This window comes from Dermacentor variabilis, chromosome 3 (assembly GCF_050947875.1).
Source record: "Dermacentor variabilis isolate Ectoservices chromosome 3, ASM5094787v1, whole genome shotgun sequence".
In the NCBI taxonomy this organism is placed as follows: Eukaryota; Metazoa; Arthropoda; class Arachnida; order Ixodida; family Ixodidae; genus Dermacentor; species Dermacentor variabilis.
In genome coordinates, this window is record NC_134570.1 from 83,616,020 (window position 1) to 83,636,307 (window position 20,288).

The 20,288-nt window shown below is 43.3% G+C and overlaps 1 long non-coding RNA gene across 1 annotated transcript; it reads left to right on the forward strand.

The window, feature by feature from the left end:
• The first annotated feature begins 4,546 nt into the window (after positions 1-4,546).
• LOC142575988 (uncharacterized) lies at positions 4,547-13,448 on the forward strand. The gene is made up of 3 exons (XR_012826748.1): positions 4,547-4,878; positions 8,727-8,793; positions 13,241-13,448. It is a non-coding gene; the product is annotated as an uncharacterized LOC142575988 (long non-coding RNA).
• The last annotated feature ends 6,840 nt before the right edge of the window (positions 13,449-20,288 follow it).

The window sequence follows — 20,288 nt, forward strand, 5'->3', positions numbered from 1 at the left end:
CTAGGAAGCTTACAGACTCCGTGCTACTGCTTTCGTACAGTTGAGATCTCAAAATGTGTGTCTACCAGTCGCCTGTTTACGTTCCCGTCGTGAAAGCGATTATTTCCTTTGACGAATTCATCAAGCTTCAAATGTGACGTGCTCTTGCAGAAAAATGCACCGACAATCACAATACTCCGTAATTGCGAAAGTTGAGTGCCGCTCCAGGCATGTTTTCATTTCGCGATATACTGAGGCAGATAATTTGAGAGACACATTTATTACGTACTGTTACAGACCACTTTTTATTTTCCGCACATATCCTATCCTCATGAAACACCGCTCTCCAAATTCATGATGGTCATAAAAGAAGCCTGGTAGCGAATAGGTGGATATGTCTTTGAGGTGCTGCACCAATGCCTGGTTCTGAATGATAAAGTGTCTATGCAAGTGTTTCGCAAAGTCGTCAGAGCGGTTGGTATACTTACGAGGAAGAGAAAGAAAAGAACGACGGCGCATATGGCGGGGTCTTCTTGGCGATGGCCCTTAGCATCTGATTCGGCGGCGCGCATCTCTGGGTTCTGACGTCGGCGGCGGTGAGCATCTGCTCGGGCAGCTCGTTTAACAGCAGCGTCGGAAGAAACACTTGCAGCGGTTGAGTAGCTCATGGTTCAGAAAGAACTGCCTCATACAATTTTGTCTAATGATGATATTGTCACTTGGTAGTGGCAGGGAAGAACTGCACTTTTTCGAAAGTGTCTAACAGTCTGTCACAATGGCTCATTTGCTATTAAAGCAGCACTTAAAGAGCTGTCTCAGTTTTACTACTACACAAAAACATGTTTCCATTATTTATGAAAACTTCTGATTCCATGGGCTGAATCGGAGCTAGTTGGGGTAGAAGACGACGACGAATGTGCGAGGAGTGGTACGCGAGCGTTGGCGCGGTTCCGCCGACCCCAACACTCAACCCAGGAACGAACACCAAAGATCTGCGCCCTAAAAGAACTGACAGTGGCGACACCATTTTCTGTGCTATAAACAAAGACAGTGACTCTGGTGTCAGCGACCCCTACTATAGATTAGATATGGCGAGGCAGCAGACGTGATTAGACGGACGGAAGCCTCCGCCAGTGTCAACTATGCATAAATTTCTGCATTTTCAGGCAGTTATGAGGTGACTACCCACATGTTATATATAATTCTTGCTTGCAAAAAAAGCACTGTCGAGATGGGCAATAAACAGGAACGACATTTGAAAATCGCATTTGTGGACTATTTGCCGGCATTTGAAGGTTAATGAAATACGTGCAGAGGTATCAGTCCATTTCAGAATAGTAATTACCGTTGCTTGATGCGACCAGGACTGTGCTGTCAATAACAAAAGTGTTGTTCAAATAAGAAAAACGCTCAAGGTGCGAATGAGAGGGGGAAAAATATTACACTAACGAGCAATGTGATCGTGCTAATTGATAAAGGCTTCCTAACTTCGGTTCCCGAAAGAGGAAAGAAAGCGAAACAAGTACAAAGAAGAAGCGCTTGTGTGTCTGTCGTTGCTCAGGCACTATTCAATGTTGTGTACACCGTCAAGATAAATGTGCATCAGTGAGACAAAGACTGAAAGTAACAAAAATATGCTGATATTTACATGCGCTACATATGAGACAATGACCCCGAATACTGGAAGGTTATTACCTCTAAGTTACCGTATCTGCAGATTTGCTCTTTTTCTTTGCAGCAAATCTTTCAGTTTAACTTAAGGTGCTCAAAACCATTATATGCAAGATTTTATTGCTTTGTCAAAAAAAGATACCTCAGTCAGAACGTTTATATTTCAAGTAAATGCTGAAAATTAATGGACGGCACCCAGCTAAACAATGAAGTGTGTGTATGTGTGTGTTAGGGATTCATATTATGCTATTCGTTCGTGTTTGGCCTATTTAGACACATCATATGAAGTGCTTATGTTTCCCCGCATCTCTGCGAGGACCAAAAACGGTAGGAATATCATAATTGCAGTAAATGGGGACCATTTCTCGGCTGACATTTAGAAGCGTGTAGGTTAATTAAATGATTTGAAAGTTACTCTAAATATATTGCTTTTGTCCAAAATCCATGATAGATACGAAGCATGCATCTAAACTTTGCTGTCTGCTCAAGAAACTATGCCAAGGACATGGTCTGTATTTTGACGAAGTAGCAACCATGGTGCGTGTGACGAAATTTGTTTTGTATGCGGATATGTAGAAAACCACGAATGGATATGTAGAAAACCACGTTTTCAAGCTTCCCAGTGTGTGCCATTACTCCAGTGTTTTGCAAGGCCGTAAAACAACTCCCCAAGACACAAAGCTAAAACTTGGGGTTGATGCTAAGTGTTGTACGCGGCGAAAGCCACACGTTCCTGGCCTAATTCGAAACGTTGCAAAATATTACTCAATCCTCAATTACTTCCCATTTCCATGCGTCATACCGGATTCGCAGTTAGTTTCTCCGGTGTCTCATTGAACCAAATAAGACATTTTGTTCATATTTAGTAAAAATGATGGGGACATCCTGAGAAATGCGTAGTGCGCGGGTAATTGCAGTTTTTGCAATAAATTATATATGAATGGAATTGCACTGAAGCCTCATCAGTTCGTTTACCGAGCAGCATAGAATTTATTCCACTATGCTGGCATAAATACAAATGTTACTGAGGTCAAATTTAAAGAAAAAAAGGGAACGCCGTGGCGAATATGTTTTCGAAGTTGAATGCATCTGAAAGATACGCGTGAAAGTTTAAATTTTGGAGCAATGGGCGCTATTTGAAATGCGATGTGTAGTGAAAGTTTAACGTCTTTGATTTAGGTAAGAGAGTCGGAAATGATTCCGGAACCCTCCATTCTTTGAAATGCTATTAATCCAGCCGCTGCTGTCTCTGCCCCAGATCTGAAGCTTTTCTTACGAAAGAAACTGCGAACCCACTGGCGACCCTTGTGCGACCCGGAAACAAATAATAAGCTTTAGGTGATTAAGCCACAGTAAGATTTCTGGTCCTCCGCAACGAAAAGCCGTCCAACTGATGTTCTATTCTGTCGTCTGAGAATAGGACACGCAAATGACACCCATAATTTGCTGCTTACTATAAATGAACCTCTACCTTTAGGCAGCTATGAGGAAACGCTGACCCTCCTCCATGTCCTCCCTGAGTATCGGGAAACCGAAGATCAGAGAAAGAAACATTCTCTTCAAGCATACCAGTAGCACAGCCCTCTTCACCTGGTAATCTTCCTTGGGGGACGACCATCGCGGCACGATCGCGGGACAATCCAAATTATTTGGACGCCAGTGCACTCCTCTCCTTCGGCAAGACGGCGGATCGCAACGTAGCTCGAGGAGATACTGGGCGAACAAGTCCGCCCTTTGCAGCCGGGAATAAGAAACCACATGGTAAGCTACAAATAAATCACCAATCACTATCGGCTGAGACGGGTCCGCTATCCAGCAGCTCATCTCTAGCTAACCAAGAAACAAGCGGTGGCATGGAGTCTACTGAGAAGAAACGCATCTGAACCCGGTGGCCTGTAGCAGGCTCTATACAGGGCAATACGACGATCAATGACAATTATGTAAGTGTAGGATGGATGTGAAACATATCTTGCGTAGCGTTCCACAAGGCCGATTCTTTTGAGGGTCGTAAAATTTCAGACCCGGCGCAGTGGGAAGACCTGCTGCTCAGGTCATACCAGCGAGACCATGCATGGGCCGTCCGGCTGCACGAAGTAGTCGCTCAGACCCAGGGGAACTCGACCGTCTGCAAGGCGGAGGCAGGCTGCGTCCTCCCCATGATTGCTGGTGACAGAAAGTTGAGTTACTTTCTCTTCTAGTAATATAATTTAAGAAATATCTTGCGGCACCGTCTACCAGAGTTTTCTCTAGCCCACTGTGACCACTAAGAAATAACGAGAAGTGTATTTGACTCGTTCTTAGCGAAGCGTGCATTGACCAAAAATGTGGGCATGTTTGTAGAAATGTATAAATTCCACGAATTCGGTAACTGTGGTATAAAGGTCATAAACAGGGATAAGATGCCTCAGAAAGGCTGGCCTGAGGCACCTTATTCATGTTTATAACTTATATAGCACAGTGTGCTATTCCATCTGTCAGCCCCTTTCTTGATTATGAGTCCGGAAACTAAGATTTGGCATGTTGAACATTAAAGAAATGCACATTTGGTTCAGCACGTTACGTTGTACATTTTGTGACAAAACATCATGAGAGACCATGCATAAATATTTAAAAAATCGTACTTTTATTTTTTTTCTTAGCTGCGATAAAGAAATCCATGTGGCGATTCTGCGATATCGCAACTCGTTCAAAAGGCAAAGAGTGACATTCTGACATACGCGTTCGCACGAAGGGCTGTTTGATTCCCTTCAAGTGTTTCTTTTCATGTTGATGCAAAATGTATACGTCATCCGAGTGATTTAATAACAACATAAAGACTGGGTATGCCAGCTGTCTTCGCGTCTGCCCTATAGAAAGAAGTGTTGGAGAGGAGAAACGAGCAATGGTTTCGTAGAATCTGGTCTGTTCAACGCTCAGGTCAAGAGCACCGTCCAAATTTTAACTTTTTCGTAGAACCTGTCAGTACTTACGAATTTCTTAAGGTCTTGTCACTGCTTCATATGTGGTGCTATTTATTATTTGCGAATTGTTCTGATCTGTCACAGGATTAACACATATTTAACGCCACGTGAGCATGCCCAGTCAGTAGCCGACACGTTCGCGTCAACAGAGGACTGTGCTATTTGAGAAGCCCTGTACTTATTTGAAAAGAAGTAACGCATCTGGCCTAGTGATGTCGCTTGCGAGGAGAATCACAGTCCTTCTTCCTCTACTGACTTTTTTGCTAATGTGAGTATAATTTGAAATGCTTTTATAAAGAGGTGCGAGAACAGCTCCGAAAAATGTGTCATTCGCGTCATGAAGAAACAATATTACCTATGAAGATAAAAGATAATATATTTGAACAAGGTGGTGGTTAGGGCTAGATAGCAATGACATGACCTTGTATCTGTGGCGCAAACGAGAAGGGAGCATGAAAAAAAAAAAAACATCCTAGAAAAATAAATAAACTTGATTATTGAAATAAGAACCATAATAATTTGCTACACCACAACGCGTGCTACCAAAAGAAACTTCATTATGCGCAACTTTCGGCAGTCTTTGACGGCGCGCGTTTTTAACTGCGCAAAATTAACTAAGCCTCCGACAAGGGCTGCTGCTAACTTACTCGATAAAAAATTCAGCTTAGAGGAAAAAAAGTATCATTGGCGTTTATGCAGAAAGGCCACATAACAACACTGATTTTGTATGCATACGACCAAATGAGCCAGCGTATATTTATAGTTTTACAGCACGACACTGTACTATAATACTGAAACTGCACTCGGTTACGGTTTATTGTTAAGTACTTTATCTTTATATTAAATTATATCAGATGACACACTTCCATATTTCATTATGTACGTAGCCGTCAAATAAAGTGTTCGAATTTGCTAACATGGCGCTTTCTTGTGGTACTTTTGTAGGTCTTATGTTGAAAGACCTTAGGAAAGATAAGCAATTCCGATGAAAGGCACCACACTCCATTGACATGATTGACTTTGGTTTTTTCGTGAATCGAATACACCAAGAAGCAATTATAAGTGCTTAACTCCTAGACAGGTTTCAATATTTCAAATTGATCTTAAGACGATGATGTCGCTTGTGCTAAAAAGGACATGTAGAGAAACATAGAGTTATCGGGAAAAAATTCAAAAATGTTCTAGACAACCATACGGAGCTCAAAGAAAATAATTTGCGCGGTGTTTCGGCACCCCTCCTTTAACCACATTCGGTCTTGGTAAAAAGCATCCACCAAGGCTATGGGAGGCTGACTAGAAGTGCTGTCGGGTATCTACTCATAAAATAGACAAAAGTATTGTCCCTCTTTGCTGCTCCACCGTTATGGCATACGTCAACGCTTAGAAAAAAGGTATATGTCCCACTGTGGAGGATATTCCCCTCTTACAGATGCATTTGGACGCCCTACGAAAAATATCCCACATGGGAGCGACCGAAATCTGGTCTTTGTTCTTCGCCCTTTAATTACGAAAGGGTACATTCGTTTGACCGACATCATTTGATAAGCAAGGCTGTGGTGAGCACTTGTAATTTATCACGCGTTCGACATCACGGCAGTTTTCCGTGCTATGCCCCGGTCTGAGCAGCAAGCATAGAGATACCACTATCGCAGGTTGCGGTCGTCCGACACTGTTCCCAGAAACCGACAACAGGGTTAGCGAAGCTTTCCCAAGAGATCACCGCTGAAGAAATCCGTCGACATGGCCCTTAACTGACGGTGATGCACGAACCAATAGGTCACCGCAGCAGCTCAAGCAGGTTTCTGTCCAAGTTAAAGAAAAATTCAGGTTTCCTCTAGCAGCAGAGGTGGCTTGCGCTCTCCAGAGTCAGTCATTCGCGAGCACGTGAAGCAAGTCATGTCTGGGTAACGAGCTTTGGGCGACATGGTTTTTATTTCGGTGTGCATATACTAATATACAGGCTATCCCACGTAACTTGGGGTAAAATTGTGAAAATATTGAAGTCCCACATAGCTGCGCAGAGCCAAAGTAATGTGTTTGGTAGTGGATTTGCATATTTTCAAAAGGTTTGGCACTAGTTACGTGGCACGCCCATGAGTATGTATGCGCCTTCTGAGTATTTGATTTGTGAACGTGCGCTAGGCCATGCATTGTTACGTGAACGCCAGGGCGGACAAGGAATACGCGCCACAGTTTGAGCGCACATCGTATGAATCGTGTCGCAATCAACCTAGGTAGTGGCATTTCACTGTCGTGTAATCACTAAGATGTGTGCATTATAATTCAAAGTGATCGGTCTGGATAAAATGATAGTATGCGAAAGGTGATGTTGATTTAGTAGCTAAAATGATAGTGAGGAAAATGACAGTTGTATTTCTTTTTAAGTGAGAGAAACTTGTACCAGTTGTTCTAGTGGAACTTTTCAGGGAAATTAGCATGAAGTGGGCACACGCAGAAATAAAGCGTTTATGTTCGTCTTTGTATGCGTCATTTGGGCCCAAATTTCTCTCAACTCTTTTCGGCGGCTAAGACACATGTTCCGTGCCATTATCTGCAAGACAGCGCATGTTAGCTGCCTGAACCTCTAATATGACCCACTAAACATGTCTTCTACCGGAGTTGGCCGGCTGCAGCAGCACGTCGACGAATGATTGCGGGAATCGCCTTGCTCGCTCATCCTGCAGTACATTTCAGGAACTTTCAGGAACTGCGAAACTTTCAGGAACGTTCCTACACTGGCTTTGCTAGATTTGCACGTGAGCCGTGACACAATTCTGAGTGTAATGAGGCAGCGCGAGAATAAATTTGTGCTGGAACTCCACTGTTGTATACGGGCGCAGGAAACCTCATACTTTCGATGGTGTAGTGGGAAAATTACATCTAAAAATAGGCAAATGGAAACTGAAGCCGTAAGCTCACCGAGTGTCTGACATGGACGCTTAAGCTGAGATGCTGTCCATGGGAACTAATGCGGAGAAGTCGAGAATGCAAAACTCGCAGCGCAAGAGTATACGGCATTGCCCAAGTGGCACTAATCGATAGAATACGTACGATGACATAGCTAGAATGGTAAAAGCAGAAAAGGCGATATAAGCTCCACTGTCGATTTCACCAGCTTAGAGAGAGCGGCATTCGACATTTTGAAAGGATATGCAGTCGCTAGCAGCTAAGCCAGAAGGTTATAAATGCTGCGTATTAAATAACAACGTGTGCGAGAAATGTATTCATCAAAACAAATGTGTTCAAGGATCACAAGAAGGATGTGTGCAAAATGTGCAGATGCTGGAGTGACGACAACGCGACAACGTACTTCCACGCCGCAATTCCAGGCGAGTGGTCAATTAATGGGCAACACGGGTTCTTGCGTACAACGACATAATCATAATTTTAAAGATTTTGTCATTGTACAAATGAACGAAAAGTGTATGACGGCAATCTTCTTGTGTACTTAATTATTAGTAAAGGCGAATCAAGGGATGTGGCTTGGCAGAAAATACCCAAAAGAAACGGATGCCTCTTCTAAAAATCCTAAATCCAAAATGTACAGTTTAAACTAGTCATAAGCGTGTTTTTTACGATAGATCTCTGAACAAATTTTGGTAGATTGCCCAGCTGAGCATAAACAGTGAGTGAAAAGAACACAACACTAGAACCATCACACCAAGAAAACTATAGAACAGGTGCCCCACGCGCTTACAAGCTCATGATGGCTTACCGAATTAAATGACATATCACTGAAAACAATGGGATATCCTCATTGTAATTTAACATTTTCTTAGGAAGAGAAAGCAACTGACAAAACCGGGTTATATGGCAGAGTGGGTATGTACCCCTGTATACATACCCACTCGGCAATCAAACTACAATAAAGAAATTCTAAAGTGCTGGCCACAAACTGGTTGCTTTTCTATAGTAATATGACGGTCCTTGACAATGTTCTTGTGACCAAGTAGAAAGCTTTGTGCGGTAACGTTCTGAGATATATTTTCAAGCAGTAAACTATGACTTCCGCGCACTAAGTGCAGAATGTCCTACTATGTTTAGTGCTTAAAAGCAAAATGCGTTCGTAAAACATGCTTGCAATTAACAACACGGAATTGCCTTATTTTGTTTCAGCGCAATTTCCACCAGTGCATCCAATGGCCAAATTGACGGTGGGGGCATTGGTACCTGCAATCAAAACGTAAGAAATGGAGGCTGTTGATTGAGTTGCTATTAGCATGTGCTTGTTAACAGAAACAACGACGGCTGTGAAAATGTGACGTACAGGTGCGCAAGCCCAGTTTAGTTAAAACAAAAATATTTACATTCACGTTCCTAAGGCAGACAAGTTGCCTTTGGTTTCTGTGTTGGCATCAAGGCTTGCCCACACTGTTTCTCGGCACGCAACTGCGTCGCTGTTCTTAAGAAAAAATGAAGTCATATCACGAAGGGTGCTTCTAAAATTCATCGTGGCGCGAAATTTCCCACACTATGTATTCACTATGACAGAAAAGTGTAAGCCTGACCTTATGGGAATGGTTTACGGCAGCAACGTGAGCACGGAGAGAGAAACGAGGCGGTCGCTAGTCCGAGCAACTTTTGAGCGTGTACCCGCAAATCCATTTATTCGCCTCTACCATGGTCTTCCGCATTGCACACCGCTACGTCAATGAAAGCCATAAAGGATGTTGGGCGTAATAAATGATATTCAACCTTTCGTTGTAGAGCCCTACGTGTCGGCTCAAGTCTGCAGATTTCTTCAGTATTTGCGAACGACCATTTCACACTCTGCTTCAAAAATTCGGTATTCCTTATTGCCGAAGACAAACTAAAGTAAAAACAACCTCAAACCCACCATACGAGAAACACCATACACTTGGTCGGAACCCAATCGTATACAGTTGCTACTAAGCATACAGTTGGTCAGAAAGTATAGAAATACCCATTTATTAGTTCTTAAATATCGCAACAATTATTAGCTATGCCGTAGTGGGAGATTCGAGAATGATGTCGACTAGCTGCCATTATATAACTTGCACCTAAGTCGAGGTACACAGGTGTTTTAGCATTTCGCCCTCATTGGGACGTGGCTGCCATAACTGGGTTTTGGTCCAGTGTCTAAAAAAAACTGACTAAAATTTTGAGCTGTTAGATTTGGTAAATAAAAGTTCAGCACGAAACACGTGTGTATCACCATCTGCTTACACTGAAGAATTATCTACAGCGATGCTTCTCCCATGTTCCTACATGGTCCTAGGTTAATTCACGCTAAACCATGTAAAGATACATGAACTAGCACAGAAAGAAGTTGTATTGGCGCACATATAACTTGGATTTTTCATAGCTTTGGCATCTATGACCGATTCGAGTTTACTCATCTCAGAATAACTGCCTAGGAACAGAAAGTGGACCTGGAAAAGCCCTAGTGGTGAAACAATAAATTAAACTGGTTTCATAGTTTCTGCCGATCCCAGCATGGTGCAGAATGAAGAAGTATTAGGTCGGCTAGAGCGCAGGGATCAGAAGATAGTGAGGTCTAGGATCCACCTCAATATGAGGAGAGAACGGGCAAGATTGGTCAAAAAGAAACAGGCCAACCTACACGCAGTAAGGGTAAAAGCGGACGAATTCAGGCTGGTACTTGCAAACAAATATGTAGCCCTACAACAGAGAGATGAAGATGAGATAGAGGTAATGAGTGAAGCGGTAACTAGGCTGGCTTAAGAAGCAGCCATTGAAATGGGAGATAAGGCACCAACGCAACCATTAGGTAAACTCTCCCAAGTAACGATGGACCTAACAAAGAAACGACAAAGAATTAAATTGTTCAACTCAACAGAACAGATAGAATTCGAGGAACTGTCAAAATTGAACAATAAGAAGCAACTACGAAATATTCTCAATTGTAGCGTAAGAAAGACTGAGGAAGCCATAAGAAAAATGGACGCAGCATGAAACCAGTCAGAAGAACAGCTGCCTTGGACAAGCCAATATGTATGCACTCAAATATAACCAGGCTAATTTTACCAGCAATGTTGAAGATCTAGTAAACGCAGCTGAAGAATTCTATACTGACCTGTACAGTACCCAGCTCAGCTACGATACCTCCATTCGAAGCAGTAATGAACACGTTACAGAGGCTGCTTCTATAAATAGCGATGAAGTTAGAAGGATCCACTGCTATTCACTGCATGCGTGGAAGAAGTATTCGGCTGTTAAACTGGGAAGGCTCAGGAGTAAGGATCGACCGCAAGTATCTCAGCAATATTTGGTTTGGAGATGGCATTGTCCGGTTGAGCAACAGTAGGGGCGAATTAAAACAAATGATTGAAGACCTTAACAGAGAAAGTGTAAGAGTGGTGATGAAGATTATTATGCAGAAGGCAAAGCTAATAATGATCAATAGCCTGGCAAGGGCGCAAGCTTTCTGGATCGCCAGTCAGCCTCTAAAGTATATGAAATAGTAGGTTTACCTAGATAATTTACTCACAAAAGACCCTGATCATGCGAAGTAAATTTACGCAAGAATAAAAATGTATGGGAGCGCATGCGGCAGGCATTGTCAGATACTCACTGGAAGCTTACCGTGATCATTAAAAAAAGGTGTACAATCACTGTGTTGTACCAGTGATAGCATATCAGGCAGAAACTCGGACACTGACCAAAAAGCTCGAGAAGAGGTTAAGGAGCGTGCAAAGAGCGATGGAACGAAGAATTTTAGGCTTAACGTTAAGAAGCATGGTGTGTATCAGAGCAGACGAGGATAGCCTATATTCTAATTGACATTTAGAGAAAAAAAGATGGAGCTGGGCATGTCGTATAATGCGTAGGTTAGATAACATGTGCGCCATTAGGGTTACGGTATTGGTTCATGAGATGGGGGGGGGGGGGGGGAAAGCGCCGTCGAAGACAGAAGAAGACTATTTGGGCTAGATGAAATTAAGAAATTCGCAGGCGCTAGTTGGAATAGGTTGGTGCAGGACAGCGGCCATTGGAAATGGCAGGGAGAGGCCTTTGTCCTGCAGTGTACATAAAATAGGCTGCTGCTGCTGATAATTATGATGGCTTGGTATTTGGTTGTTTTGGGTTAGCATTCAAACTATCACTAGTTTGTTGCTGTGCATACTGCTGGATTTTAACACTTTTTATGTTGGTAATTTAGGTGATCCCCGTAGTGACTGCATTTAGCTCTTTCGTTACAACGAGAATTGTGCTCATTTCCGGTGCTTTTATGATTCAACACTTCATTTAATGATGTAGTAATCGAAACCTAGGCTGCGACATGTTAAATTGTATCTTGATTAGCAGTGCATTGAATGTATCTACAGCAAAAATAATTTCTCAGCCCAATTTTGATAATTGTTTGGGAAACTTTAAAACCCAAGAAGCACGTATGAAAATGATGCTTTGGTATTCTTGGTACAAGTAGTGAGAGCAAAAAAAAATCTGAAATGTACAGGATACGCACCTGGTTCCTAGTTCAAAACTTTTCCGAGATCACCCACAACGTACTATGGAGTTTTGTTGGCGCTAATACCTGCCATAGCGATGCCAATGCTATTGAGGAAATCAGTAGCTTATTAAATGTGAAAACGGGTAAAGTCCTACTATAGAGGGAGCATTTCTAACTCGTTAGAGCAGGCTCCTGGTTTATTTTTTACTGAACTTTTAGGCTCGCAAGCAAAGGTTGTGTGGTCATGGAACATGCAGAAGCCTTCTTGATTTTGTTATTATTTTGTTATCAGCTGGTCTGTGCAAATGACTCCAGGCCTGTCTAGCACGCCTTGAGTCTGCACGTGCGTTGTTCAGTTCCTGCACAGTACTTCAAACTAATGTGGAGGGTTGCGCAGCATTGTACAGTAATTAATAAGGGTGTTTGTAGAGCTGGTGTTGGAAACGTAAGCGATTAGAAAGCTTGTAAGCTTTGGTCGAAGACCAGTCTCAGATCCACTGCCTGCTCTGTGTGGGTGGAAACTCCGCAATATGTGAAGGTTTCCTCGTAATAACTCGAACATGCGTTGTCGAAGCGCTACTGGATAAACGCGACGCAAGGTGGAGAAAATACAGTTGCACTTCATGTTAGTCTATCCCAAATACTGAAGCGACATGCACACATGAGAACCTACCATTCCTTGAGGCATCTATATGGCCGCCTATATTTCGGATGATAAAATTGATAGCCCGAGAGAAGTTGAATTCTCTATCTTTACTTCTCCTGTCATCTAAAAATTACGCTGCCTGAGTCGACCAGATTGCAAATCTTGCGTCTTTTGATTGAACTGCTCCGAGCACTAAAGGATTTTTTCGACAAAGTTATATTTTCCAGCCCCCCTATCTGCCAGAAATCGTCAAGTAAAGCAAGTAGTAAACATTTATCCGTAATTTCAGACGGCGCAGTGATGCTGGTAATACAATAATTTCAACAGAAATGTGCAACAGCGCGTCGAAGAACTATTGATAAAATTGACTGATTTATAAAGGCACGATAACAAAAGATTAAGCCGTTGTAGCTCATACCGAGGTAACAAAATAAGAATTTAACAAAAGCAGTTGGTCTCTTTAAAATAAAAAAAATGTTTTTCAGGAGCAAAAGTAAAACCAAGTGGTAACATTCAATTCTTGTGTGTTTTCTTCTATTTCAATTGCAGTGTACTTTCTACCCAAATGGGAGTAGCAGCCCTTGCAGCGCCAATTGTTCCTGCATTAGCAACAATTACGACTATTTGGGTAAACCGCAAAACCCACCAGGACCTGGGACATGCTATCAGGTTCAAAGTAGTGTCTCTCGGACTAGAAAGGCTAAATAACATCTTGCTCTGAGATAAACAACAACTTAGAAACAATAAAATGCGTTTCTGCGCGCTTCATTTACTGCATCGTAATCGCTTTAAGTCGATCTGAACCATTCGTTCCCACAATCATGCTATTTTTCTCCCAAGTAGCTTGGTTCTGCGTAATTCAGTTCTGCTTGTCTATTTCCTTGCACCGGTTTGCTAAAAAGAACTTCCAGCAACACCGGTTTCGCCACCTATGTGGGTGACATCGTAAGTGCATGAAGGATCATCACAAAGTGGGGCACACCCATTGATGGAATTCAATAGTCACAGACACTATCCAAACTTAGAAAAAACAACACTTAACCAAAAAATTACCCTATCTGATTTCATAGCCAAAATACCTTACCGCAGAAGCTGCGGCCACTTAATGCAATGGAAAGTACGAAAGCAGTCACATATTGGTTTGCGCTCACATATTCAAATTTGTAGTAACTTCTGAAGAATAACATAATTTGGTTCATCTCGACAAGATCACGCGCAGCTGATGACAGCGACGAACACAACCTGAACTGTCAGTCCAGAAGGCGGAAAAGCGCGACAAAGCGGCTAACATCAACCGCAGCACCTAAAAATTTAATACGCCATCAAGGGCTAGCGCGAAGACACATGCGGCGCTATAACGTAAAACTATTCCAAACTTTTCTATTCAAATTTTGCAATCAGCCTTCCGCGATTGGTCTAAACTTTTTAGACCACCCCCCTTTCACCTGTATGTCACGAGACGTCACGAAAACAGCGATAGCTCCCCATCTGATATAACGTGTACACACGGATTATGCATAACTTTACCGAACAAAAGAAAAATAGTTATTTCTGAATCGACGCCTCTTCGCCATTAGCCCTCGGCCATTGGTCGAAAGTTTTCGGGCTGCGCCCACTTAACCTGCCTCTCAGGCGACGTCAGAAAACCGCAAAAACTCACCGCGTCAAAGTAACGTGTACGCGATAAAGATGCATTATTATGGCGAACAAAACTGAATTTCCTTCTAAGTAGCGGCAGGCTGCCCCGTTCCGAAAGGAATAAAAGATGGCTACCGCCGATCGCTCAGGCACTGGCTGCTCGCACCTGTCGAAGAGCATCGGTTTATTTGCGTGTAATAAAGCTTTCTACGTGGCCGTGTAACATTTTCGAGCTCGTTCGGCCCATTTACGACCTCGTTCTGCCAACTCTCTTTTGCCGAGGATCCGTTTTAGCGTCATTCTTATGCTTCCTTTGCATGCCGCCGCGATTGTCGACGAGCCACCGCAAGCTAAGTAAGGGAAAGCGGACCAATCGCAGACGCCGACACCACCCTCTTCATCCGGTTATCGATTTTCAGTGCAGTGGCTCGGCCCTATCGAATCCCTCTCCACTTTTGCGTGCTCCTCGCCTCTTGTGAGCCAATTAGATAAGACAAGCCGCTCAGTGTAGGCAATGTTATTCGTTTTTCAAACAAACAAAAGTGACCTCCTATGAACGTGGAGAGCGTTTTATTGGTCTATTCCAGACAACCCTGCGGGTGACCGACTGGTGCATGCGTCGGTGGTTACGCAAATTTGGCGTCAGGAGATTGGAATAAAAACACATTGCAATATTTTTACGTTATAGAGCCCATGGTTCTTTGAAAAACTAGTTGGTTTTCGGCAATGAACGCGCCCCGCTATTTGGTTGTGGCAGAGCAAGTCCCCTTATCAAAGAAAGTCGAAGTATATTTTGGGAAGAAAGCTGCAAAAAGCTAGTTGCTCTAAAACTTGCTCTAAAGAGCCAAGAAAATAAGGCGTATTTTATTTATGGCATAATCATCTTGACTGAGTATATTTATTGCGATTCAGGTGATTTAGCAGCACTTGTTTCATTCCGTATTCCTGTAGCAAACAGAGCCTGTAACTGGCGCATCTGTAACTGTAGTACGGCTGGATGTATGTAAGCGTGGAGTCGAAATATATGCAATATTATGCCCGAACTAGTAGAAGACGACGAAGCATTCGCCATAAGGAACACTCGTGTTCTCTTTTGCGGCTTATATTTTCAAATAAACACAAGTGTCGGTGTACGGACGGGTGTTAAAGAGCAGATTTCATTCGAACGAAGGAAACGCCTGAAACCAAAATTTCAACAAGAAAATCTTGACAACAATGATAGGTGCTACATGACCAGCTAGGCCTGGTCTCGAACGGTCCAACATTGTGTGCTTAAACGCCTACGTTGCCAGTGCTGGCCAGGTACATGAGACTTGCACTGTCAATGCGCATAGCTGCATGGACTCCTGTGACAGAATGTGACGATCCCGCCTTCGTGGCCTTCATGGAACAGATCGCCTGCAGAAAAAGCAGTCGACTGTTCAAAATGCCAATTATGAGAGTCATAAACGACATTGACTTGCTGTTGGTCTTGAATTCTCCCTCTGTCAGTGAGCTTGAAGACCGCCTCAATGTTCTTCCGCTGAAGGAATCAGCTCTACGTGAATTAGACGCTGATGTAGAGGAATTTGTGGATAATGAGCAATTCGAAGCAGAACTACAAGCTGTCAAAAGCTATCAAGCATCAGTATTTGTGACGAAGTCGAAGGTGACTCAACACTACAGGAATCCCAGAAAGCATTTCACGCCAACAGCATGACCCAACTGACGAATGATGCCACTGCGCAAACAACATTGCCATTTGTCAAGGCTAAAGTTACCTTAGAGAAGTTATACATCAACAACTTCAACGGAACCCTTTTTGGCTGGCGATAATTCTGGGATCATTACAAGGCATCCATACACAATAATGAACAACTGTGTAGCGTGGACAAATGTATCTTCCTTAAGATCTACGTGGTTGAAAAAAGAAGACACAATAAACGACCTTTTGATGGCAGAAAGTGACAATGACGTCACTGTTTAGCTTCTGAAAAAAGGCTTCGAACGATAAGAGCTCGTGATAGACGATCACGTGAGCAACCTTCTTCAACAGCTTGCACAGAGAAGATAGATTACTTCAAGCATATATGCGATGAAGTACTTAGAAGGTAAACTTGCGAGAATCTCTGGGCGTCCGACAGGAGTACTGTGCCATGTTACGTGTGCATGTCAAAAAATGTGTGTCACGCGAAATCGTTATGCAATTTGTCGAAACAAGGCAAATGAGACCGACAGCAGAAGCAATGCCACTCACAAGCTTTTACAGTTTTTTAAAGAATAAATTCACAGTAAAGAAGAAGGTAAAGAAATTAGAGATAAAGAGTCAAGTCAAATGAAAAAATATCAATAGACACACAGATAGTTAAGGTGAGCCGCTCACCTAACATTTTGTTTAAATTCTGCTATAGAAGCTTCTTTTTTCTGAAATTCAGAACAGCACACATTTAGTAGGTGCAATAAAGTGCGCTCGCTTAATGAATAAATAGAAATACTAAAGCAAAGAGAATGCTGTTTTCTTTGTTATAAGAAATACCATAATGCTAGGGAATGTAGCGAAGCGCAATTTCTTCAAGAATTCTTTTTGTTTGCCTTTGTTTTGCTAATTTACTTGTTCAGCTGCGCAATTTCATCAATGTGAGCAGTACCAGAGAAGACATTTTATATTCATCGGTGATTACGAGGAGAAATAGATCAAGGTTAATGTGTCCCCGAAACCACCGTATTGAAAATCCCAGCATTGCCCATCATGAATTTTATGCTGGGCATGATGTAAAATGTGCTGGGCATGATGGAAAACATGGTGGTGATGGTGGAATTCATCGTGGGTATAATGAGTGGATGATGGGTACAGTGGTAGATGGTGGGATGTATTGGTGGGATACATACTGGGTGAGTTGTCTCAATGGTGGGCGGGATGGGTGAATGGTGGGTGTAATGGGTGGATGGTGGGATGACTACTGGGTGACCTGTGTGAATGGTGGGTGAATGCTGGCGTGCTGGGAGGATGGTGGGTACATACTGGGTGAACTGTGGGAATGGTGGGTGAATGATGGATGTGCTGGGTGAATACTGCATGTACGCACTGGGTGAAATGTAAATGGTGGGTAAATGGTGTGCATGCTGGGTGAATGGTGGGTGTACTCGGTGGTTCGTGAAACACATAGTGAAGAAAAATTTTGCTTTATAGTACGATTTCTACAGCTTGATTGCTATGATATTTCAACCCCACTAGAGGCATTTTACTGTCAAGCAGGAACAGGACACTTATTGAAGAAGGCAAAGAAGACAAAATTAGTCACAATGTGACGTCATGTCCCACTTTAAAAATACAAACTGATCAATATTTAATTAAAAATTGAGAGACCTCTTTAAGGAAAATGTAAATTTCTTAGTACAAAAAAAAGAAAAAGTATAAAAAAAAATACTTCCTCAACCGGGATTCGAACTTGGGACCTAAGAACCGCGAGCCTAGCTTCTTACCACTGCACCACGGCGCTTTTTTTTTTCTTTATTACATGGAAAAGAAAACTGAAGGTGTATTACAAAGTGGACACGACTACACACTTAAAACTCAGGCAAACACACACATGCATCCAACAAGAGCATCCAGTCTGGCGGAGGTTCCTGCGCAGCGTAGACACTTCTTACATAAGCAGCACTTTCGCGAAAGAAGGACTTTGTAGATCGCGGGCTTTCGGCATGGCACTGCACCACGGCGCTGTCATCTTTCGGCGTACATTTTGGCTATGTCAACAGCAAAAACCGCCGTCTGCGTTGCTGTTTACATTTGTATTTTAAAAGCCAAGATGCGGGTTCCCTCCACTGTGTCAGCTGCCGCATCTCTAGAAGAGCACAAGTGTTGTTACCATCGACAGGTAGTACATCGTGGAGTGATAGAACATCGATTTTGCTGTACGATATGCATATTGAATAAGAAATTCAGAAATAGACAACGGTGACCGGGGACATTGTTAGGGTTGTTACTGCTAATTTCGACAGTTGTCTCTCGCTTTTTACACTTTTGAGCGCGCACATAATTCGTGTGCTCAACGCAAAATAGCTACATAAACACTCGTGGATGAGTCTTCATTCTGACAGCATACTGGCTTCTCACGGCAGCGCTGTACCAGATTAATGAGACCCGAGCGAGACAGGTTTTCACGCAACTTTGTGGAACAACCGAAAACTTCTTTTCCGCTTCGCATAAGCTTGTGCAATAATTCTGGGAAATTAACTAATGTGACAGTGTAACCGCACATGTAAGTCCACAGGCTTGTGTGCCACATCTTACCAAGTAAAACAAAACGGATACGCAGCCATTCCCGCAGATGGTATGCTTTTGATCAGCGGCCGATTTTGAGTAGGCGGGTAGGTGCCGCGTCGTTGGCCACGTCGACTTTAATACCGGTGTCGGTGCTATCAGCATTGCCGCCTTGAGAGAAGCACGGTTGAATACCGCGCAAGAGAAAAGTACAGTGCACACCACCGATGCGAAACTGACAAACAATTTTAAAGGGCAGCGACGGAAAGCGCTTCTGTTGCGACTTCAGAACTCTTGACCGTCGCGACCGGATGTTTCTGTTGCGACGTCAGAATTGCTGTCGTAATGTCAGAGTCGCTGTCATGATAGAAAGCTGTTGTTCCGGCTTCAGAACACTTGTTGTCGCGACAGAACGTTTCTGTTGCGACTTCAGAGATCTTGGTCTTCGCGACAGAATGCTTCTGTTGCGACATCAGACTTTCTGCCGTAACGTCAGGAATGTCTGTCAACTACGGAAACGCGAGAAACTTCTGTCGTACAAGAGAAATTTCTCTAGTTGCGACATGAATTCCTGTTGTCTTTTTCAACTGGGGTACCTTGTGGATTCTATCGCAGACGCATGTATATCACAAAGCTAATGAAGAAACACTGAATAAAACTGTGCGTAAGCAGCCGCGTCTATTCGCTGGAATGCACGGTAGCACTTGGCTGCGAACATATTTTACACCGCCGCACATTTCTGGCACCCACCACATAGGACACATTCACGCGGCAGAGACATGCGGTTTTTTCCAGGAATATTCGTGGGCCGCACGATAAATACAAAGGCATGGACGACAGGAGCGCAGTACGCACACATTCACCACACCAACACGAAAGCAATGCGGATGACACGGGTGTAACCCGCGCCACACGAGCGATTAATCTTCGTAGATTTGATGCTTTCTGACTGAATAAGTTACAACGCGCACGGAAACATCGCACACTGGACGTGTACCTCCGAGATCATGTCAACAATTTCTAATGCTACAGTAGAGGGTGACGAAAGCAACAAGTCGTTTAAAACGAAGTGACGGCGCAGGTAGCACGGGTCAATGCACGGGCAGTAGCGCAAGGCGTCGTGGGTGGGCATGGATGGGCTTCAAAACAGCTGAAAGTAGACGGCAAACTTTCCGTAAGGGAGCAATGGGAGACTTGGCTCGCCAGCCTCGACCAGGCACGGCGGACCGCACAAGCCAGTGGAGTTCTGGGCTAGGGGCTCCACCCCGTCGCTTTCCACACCTTTTTTTTTTCTTTTTTACTAAACCTTTATATATATATTTCTTCAAATTACAGCCCAGAGAAGGTTTCCTAAGAATGGCATGCGCGAATCTCGAAGGCCATCTTTTTACTGCCCACATGTGGCAGAAGCTTCTGGAAATTGAAAATACGTCATAGAATTTCTTTCTGCGCTAAAGTATAGCGGATAATATAAACTGTGCGATGGTTGTTTATGTATTGCAACATCTATATGCAGTTGGGCGCAACAAGGCACAAAGCGAGTGTGTGCTGGTTATTATTTTAGTCATCGCGGAGGCCAACCAAACTCCCAATTTCACAGGTAGCGCCACCCACCGCCCCGTTTCAAAGTGGTTGCTCATAGTATCCATCCACCAATCTTGTTCCCTTGTTTACATGTGCTGTCGGTCGTACGAGTTGCTACGATATGTTTGTTTG